The sequence below is a fragment of the Elaeis guineensis genome, chromosome 12 (genome assembly GCF_000442705.2).
Source record: "Elaeis guineensis isolate ETL-2024a chromosome 12, EG11, whole genome shotgun sequence".
Taxonomy (NCBI): domain Eukaryota; kingdom Viridiplantae; phylum Streptophyta; class Magnoliopsida; order Arecales; family Arecaceae; genus Elaeis; species Elaeis guineensis.
The window spans coordinates 73,660,379-73,668,499 of NC_026004.2; positions in this window are offsets into that span (position 1 = coordinate 73,660,379).

Consider the following 8,121-nt stretch of genomic DNA (forward strand, 5'->3'; position numbering starts at 1 on the left):
AGAGTGGGCGACAAACCTCTTCTGGATGTGAGAAACCTTCATGCAAAACTAATTCTTGCATGATGAAGAGAAGGGCATAGAGATAAGGTGGCGCATGGGAAGAAGTTCAAACTTTTTGAACTCTTAGTTTGTTTCAATTTTGTTCAAACCAAAACCATTTGGCATGACCCAAATGCCTAATCTAATTGGGCACTAAACCAACATGGTTAATTTCTAATCCAATTAGAAAATTAATCGAGTTTAAATCTTAATCAAATCAGGAATTAAACATCCTTAGCGATTAGGTCATGCAATAACTTAATCGGTCAAACCTAATTAAATCTAATTCAATTAGATTTGATCCAAATCTTAATGCTCAATTAAATTAAGCTAATTAGTAATTTAATTACTAATTAATTCTCTATTAATTCATTAATTTTTAATAAATTATTTTATCATAATTTTTCAATAAGTTTAATCATCAATCAAATTGATGATTACACCCTTGGACAATTCTCAATCATCGATCACCCATCAGATCAATCAAAAACTTTTTATAAGTATGATCCCATAGGTTCGAATCTAAGTCGGTAGCATAGAAATAATTTTTTATACCAATCAAAGTGATCATCTAGTAATGATATCCGATGTCTGGATAGATCGAATGATTATAAAGCAACATTCAAGAATCCACTAACATATGGTTACCATATAATTTATCTCTTTGATCCTGAATGCTCAGGATGATATAGAATTTAACTGTCAACCTTGAATGAGTCATCCATATTATATTTCAACCTTTCAAATCTATCATATGGATTATCCTGATCAAAATTTTACTAAATTAAAATATAGTGATGTATTAACTCCTACAATTCAGAGGGATCAATTCTATCTTGACTCATACACCGACTTCATAAGTACTTGACTGTAAGAAATTCAAGTAGTCCGACACCAAAGTACAGTAAGTTGCTTGTAAGTCACCACGATATTCTTAGATCGGATGGACACTTATATCATATCCTTCGTGAGCTACTCTTGACAGCAGAGTGCTCCGTATTTGATCACATTTAGTGAGATGTACTCCTACATTTCACCTGTATGTCATACCAGTATCTTCATACTCCTTGGTTAAGAGGACAACCAATCCATATGACATACAACAACCTATACTTGATATAGCTATCATCCTAGTAATAACATATCATTTGATCGTGAATATATTTAAGGACTAAGCAATATATCCTCTCCTATATCGATTAAAATAGTCCTAAGGACTTCATCATAATACAGGAGTTCAACAAAAAGATGTACACAATGTGATGAAAAAATCAAATAATATTTATTAATTATAATTCATATACAATTTATATACATGAGCACAACTGTCAACAGGCTGATGATTGGCTTTGGAATATAATTTTCAATAACTCCCACTTAGACTAAAGTTAATTAGTATAATATCGTATACCCATCTTTGATTTATGATTTTTGAGCTCTTTGACACTGAGGGCTTTAGTAAAATGGGTCAGCCAAATTCTCCTTTTCGTTGATCTTTTAAAGCTTGACGTCATCTCGATCCACGATCTTTCAGATCAGATGGTAGCAATATAGAATATGCTTGGTGTACTGATGGGACTTAGGTTCCTTCACTTGAGCAATGGCACCAGCACTGTCGTAATACAACAAAATAAGACCATTAATAGAGGGTGCCACTTCAAGCCCGTCGATGAATTTTTGCAACCACATTGCTTCCTTCGTAGCATCGGATACCATGATATATTCCACCCGTAAGTAGAGTCAACCATGGTGTACTGCTAAAAATTTTTTCAGGAGACTGCTCCATTATTTAAGATAAATACATATCCCAATATGCTCTTGCTATCGTCATGATCTGATTGAAAATTAGAGTTTATAAATCCTATGAGTTTTAAGTGCCACTGATCCTTAATATTTCTCAAATACTTAAGAATGGTTTTTACGACCTTCCAGTGATTCTCATCTGGATCAGACTGGTATCTGCTCACTATCTCTAGTGAGGATACCATATTCGATCTCGTATATGTCATAGCATACATAATAGATCTCACTACCGAAGTATATGAAATTCTACTCATATACTCTCTCTTTTGAGGAGTTGTCAGTCAATCTCTCTTTAAGAGAGAAATTTCATGACCTATTGAAAGATAGCCTTTCTTGAAATTCTCTATGCTGAACCGCTTCAGCACAGTATCAATGTATATAGACTGAGATAACCCAAGCAATCTTTTAGATCTATCTCTATAGATCTTCATTCCTAGGATGTAAGATGTTTCTCTCAAATCCTTCATAGAGAACTGTGATGACAGCCAAACTTTTATTTTCTATAATATAGGGATGTCATTTTTAATTAAGAGAATATCATCTACATAAAATAAAAAAATACCACTACAAAATTATTAACCTATTTGTATATGCAGGGTTCTTCTCCATTCTTAATGAAGCCATATATTCTGATCATCTTATTAAAACACATGTTCCAACTCTGAGATACCTGCTTTAATCCATAAATAAATTTTTCAAGCTTGCACACCTTAAACTTATCTATGGATGTGAATCCTTCAGATGTATCATAGACACCTCTTCTTTAACTCTCCATTTAGAAAAGTGATTTTCACATCTATTTACCAGATTCATAGTCCAGATGTGCTGCTATTGCAAGCATGATCTGAACGGACTTGAGTATTGCCATAAAAGAAAATATCTCGTTATAGTCAATACTATAATGCTGATGATAATCTTTAAAAATCAGATAGATTTTATAAGTCTTCATCCTTTCGTCTATACCCCTCTTCTTTTTGAAGATCTACTTATACCTTATGGATTTTATCCTTTCGAGTGGATCAACCAATATCCATATTGAAAAAAACTGTAGTTAATTTTATGTATGTATTTTAATTTTTTTTTGAAATAAATCATAGCAGAAATCAACTAGATTAATCATATTAATCAAACATACATATGATCTAATCATTAAATCAACCTATTCTAAAATATATGATATGATACATGGCATATATAAAATCCAAAAATAAAATATGTATGCATGGATGTAAGCAGTAAATCAAATCTACATCTATCTGAGTTCGATATCTGAGCATGGGTTGATGATTGCCACTACTGAGAAACATGGTAAAGAGGTCCTCGCTGGTCGCTCACAACCGCACAGGATGTCTGACCTCTGCAAAAAGTCTACTCGAAACTTCAATCTGATCGGCCTCCTCGAGAGTGCTAGCTCATGCGAAGACCATCTTGCTGGTTGATCTAAATTCTTCCTTCGAATCACTTGAATATTTTCAGAGGATGAAGAAGGACACAAAGAAGGAGGATGTGGTGGAAGGAAAAATTGCAAGACATTCTATGCTGATTTTGTTAGATTTGTGTCCTAGAAGCCAATTGTCTCTAAGTGTGCAAGTGGGATAAATGAAAGAATGGGTGCCATCTACTTTCATTTTTGGCAGGAACTGGATGCCAAATATCAAGATATTACAAGAGGGGCCTGCCCCCTCTTATATGGCATGGCATGGAGGAGAGAGAGAGGGATCACGCTGAAGGGTAGCTTGGTGGTTTTGTGCATATACTTTTAAAATTTTGCAATAAAACATATATAGATTAAATAATTTAAACATATATAGATTAAATATATATTTAATTTTGTGCATATATTTTTAAAATATATAGATCAAATCTAAAACTATCATATAGAAACTATGACATAAACTAATATGCATGTATGTAAATCTAAAATATAAAATTCAGCAAGTATAGATCATATCTATATGTAATTAGATTATATCTATATGTAATTAGATCATATCTAAATTATATTTAGATCATATCTAAATATGAATTGAGTTCAAAATTTCATACCTGAGCATAGGTAGTAGATCATCGCATTCAAAATTCATGGTAGTTGATTTTTCATGAAGCTCGACAGTCACACACGTGTCCGACTTCTATAGGTATCCACACGAAGCTCATGTGTTGATCGATCTCCTTGAAAGTACTAGCTTGCAAAGATACCATACTTTGGCTGATCTAAAAAGAATATGAAGAAGATGAAGAATAAGAAGACCCTCTCTTTTTCTTTCTGGATCCACGCAACAGATCTCTATGATAGAGATCAAGAGAAGAACCTTTTCTTCTCAATTCTCCTACGCACAAGAAAGAATCTTTCTCTCTTCTTTTTATACCTTTAAGAAGAACTATTCTTCTCTGATTTTTTATGATAAAAATTAGATCTAACCTAATTTTTTATACTAAAAATTATATAAAATTATAAGCTCTAGAAGAATCCAAAAGAGAGACTCAAGAGAAGAACCATTCTTCTCTCTTCTTCTCCCTTTTTCTCCTTGATCTAGAACTCTAGGAAGCCCTAAACACCCAACTAATTTTTTTTAATATTTTTTCTCTAAATTTTTATATTAAAAATTAGATTTAATCTATTTTTTATTCTAAAAAAGTAAAGAAAAAAAAATCTATGAGAAGAACTCCTTCTCTAAGACTGCACGCAAGAAAAAAGACCCTTCTTCTTCCTTCTCTTTCTCTCATGAGAAGAATTTTTTTTTTTTCAATTTTCTACTGTAAAACCAGCAAGAGAGCTTCTCTTTGATGCCTAAGAACCAATAGCAAAAGCCTCACAAAATTCTTTCAAAAAGGGTTGGGAAGAAAGCCTAGATGCATGGGATATAGGGCATCCAACTCTTGGATGCCCCTCCTTTTTGGTGACAAGAAGAGGGGGGAGCCCACTTTTTTTTTCATGAAAGGAAGGGAGAACGTGGGATATTTCTTTGGGTATGAGATCTCATGGTGAAAGAGAGTGGAGGCATGGAGGATCACTTAAATAGATGGGGTTTAGCTGGTTTAGTCCTATTCCAAATAGGTCTCATGAATCTTGGTCAAACTCTAACTAATTCTTGGACCTAATCCTACCTAATTTAGAAATTAATTATAATAAACTAACTAATTAGATCCTAATCCAATTATGAAATCAATTAGATCCCAATCCAATTAGAGAATTAGTTAGATTAAAGCTCTGTTGATCCAAGGATTGATTCTTAATGGATACCAAAGAAGTTTTTAATCAATAGGGCTTGATCCAATCAAGCCTATTATTCAATAGGATTTGATCCAATCAAAGTCTATATCAAACTAAATTGAATCTTATTTAACTTAAAATTTGATTTACATCCCTAAGATCAATTGGAACAAGCCCTATCATTCAATAGAGCTGCATCCTATCAATCTAAAGCAAACTTAATTGAATCCAATTCAATTAGATTTGATCCAATCTCTATTACTCAATCAAATTGAGTCAATTAATAATTATATTATTAATTAATTATTTTTAATTTATCAATCATTAGTAAATAATTTATTACAATCTTTGTAAAAGATTAATCATCAATCACATTGATAATTAAATCCTTCAATGATTCATAATCGTTGATCAACTATTTGATCAAACGGTAATTCTATGTGTGTGATCCCATAAGTTCGAACCTAAATCAGTAGCACAAGAATAATTCTTGTACTTATCGATGTTACTATCTAGCAATGGTTTCTGACATCCGGATAGGCCGAATGTATGCCCAGCAACACTTTAGAACCCATGTGGATATAGTTACTATATAATTCATCATTTTGATACTCGATGCTCAAGGACACTTTGGGTTAAACTGTCAACCCAGGATGAGTGGTCCATATTGTGTTTCAATCTTAAAAATTCTGTGACACCTCACTAGGACTAATTTGATTAAAATTTTACTAAATTGAAACACAGTAATGCATCATCTCTAATTTTACTTGGAGTGATCAATCCCATCTTGACTCGTACTCAGACTTCGTAAGTACTTGACTGTATCCAAAAATCTTCTATCATCAGATAAAAATTTGGGTAGTCCGACACCAAAGCATAGTGAGTTGCTTACAAGTCACCGAGGCAGCCTCAGGTCAGAAGGACACATATACCCATATCTCATCAAAGCAATCATTGACAACAGAGTGCTCCGAAAGTGGTCACACTCAGTGAAATATACTCTTACAAATTATCCATATGCCATACCCGTGTTACTATATATCTTGGTTAAGAGGACAACCAACTAATATAGCACACAACGACCTACACTTGATACAATTATCATCCTTGTAACAATTATATCATTTGGTCACAAGCAGGATTTAAGAATCACACGATAAATCTTTCTTTATTATTTTGGAAGTAGCTTTAAGAACGTCATCATAACATATGAGTTCTATTTAGAAAGATGTATTCCTTATGATAAATCTTATCAGATAATATTTATCATTTTATAATTCATATACATGTATGAAGCGCAATCATGTACAACCTAGATGATTGGCTTTAGGATATAATTTTTAATAACTCTCATTTGGACTAAAGCCAATCAGATTGGTATCAAATATCCATCTTCTATTTATGATCATCGAACTCTTTAGATCTGATTGCTCTAGTCAATAGATCGGTCAAGTTTTTCTTTCGATCGATCTTCCTAAGATCAATTTTATTTTGATCTTATCAAACAAGATGATTGCAATATAGAAAATATTTAGTTCTCAGATGGAACATCAGTTCTTCAGCTTGAGCTTGTTGGATGTATACCTTAGAAGTCAATCTTGGCTGACATATTTCATATTTCTAGAATATGATTTTATATTTATTAGGCAGTTATATTATCGTTCATGTCTATGTATCTATGAATCATCTAAAAGATTAACAAGATGATAATACATATTTTTAAAGAGTTAAAAATGTGAGGCATATGTCATTGATAGTTGATTCTTAAATTACTCCTGATCATAAGATCATCATGGGGATGGTGATTGATCCAGATAAATCAATGTACAGATCGCTTCCTTCAAACAGATGGATCTCGAGTTTGCAGTGTAGAGACACTGGAGCGAGAGTGCAAGTGGTTATTAGAGAACAACTAGTACTAAGCATGACCAACACGAGAAGTCACATGGATGTCTGCTCACTCATTAGTGATTTTCTTGATACTGCAGTTGTATGACTGATCTTTTAATCTGAGATGACATTACTGCTCGCAGTGAGGCTGCTGGAGTTTGACTAACACATCAATATGGGTCTCAAAGAGTCCTTATAGTAAATGTTGGCGACAGTTGATCCACTATAAGAGTGAAGTGTGCATCAAGATAGGATCTATCGATCCTAGCAGAAGGAAGTAGTCCTATAGAATTTAAAAGGCTGAGTCCTTAAATCTATGGCCATAGCAGTGTGATTGATGAAAAAGAATTTTCATAGAATCACATATAGACTTAAGCTGATTGAATCTATCATATGATCGATGTTGAGGTTTGACGATTTATCTATGACCTGCCATCTAGTCGGAACTTATGATAGAGGGATTGAATCATACGTTAACTACACCTAGAGGTTCATTTCAGTTCTATTGGGTTGCCACTACATACTGTTAGGTGTCACTAGTGAATTGTAAGAGCTCACTAGGATTGTTCTGGATCGACAATTCTTGTTGAGTTAGAGTAAAATTATTCCGACCCATTGAAAAGAGTTTCAATTTGGGCACCACCTTGATAGTTATTATAGGGTGCCACCTTGATTTAATCAATTTGGGCATATCCATTGACTAGAGAACCTTTTATTTTTATATGGGGTATCTCTTGGGTATGTTTTGGGATGTCTAATTATGGGTGCAAGAGCTCCAATTGTTGGCGCCTAATGGGCTTCCTAATGTAAATTGGATAACTTAAGTTAATAGGAATCATAATGCAAGTAGGACTTGTATTATGAGTTTGAATAGGATTTAATCCTTATGCCTACTTAAAGGGACCTCCCCTAAGGTCTTTAGAGCATCAAAACCAATAGTCCCTCACACCCAAAGGCTCTCCCCGCTCCCTCTCTTACTCTCCCTTTCTCTCTTCTTAGGTGTTCTATACATCCCTTCCTTGGGACGTGCGTCCCAAGGAGTTTCATGTCCAAAGGAGTTTGGGTGCCTCTTTCTTATTGGTTTCTAATATCTGATAGTAGTACATAGCAAGAAAAAACTCTAGAGAAGAGGAAAAGAAGAAGATCAAGAAGAAAAATTAAGTGTTGATCGTGAT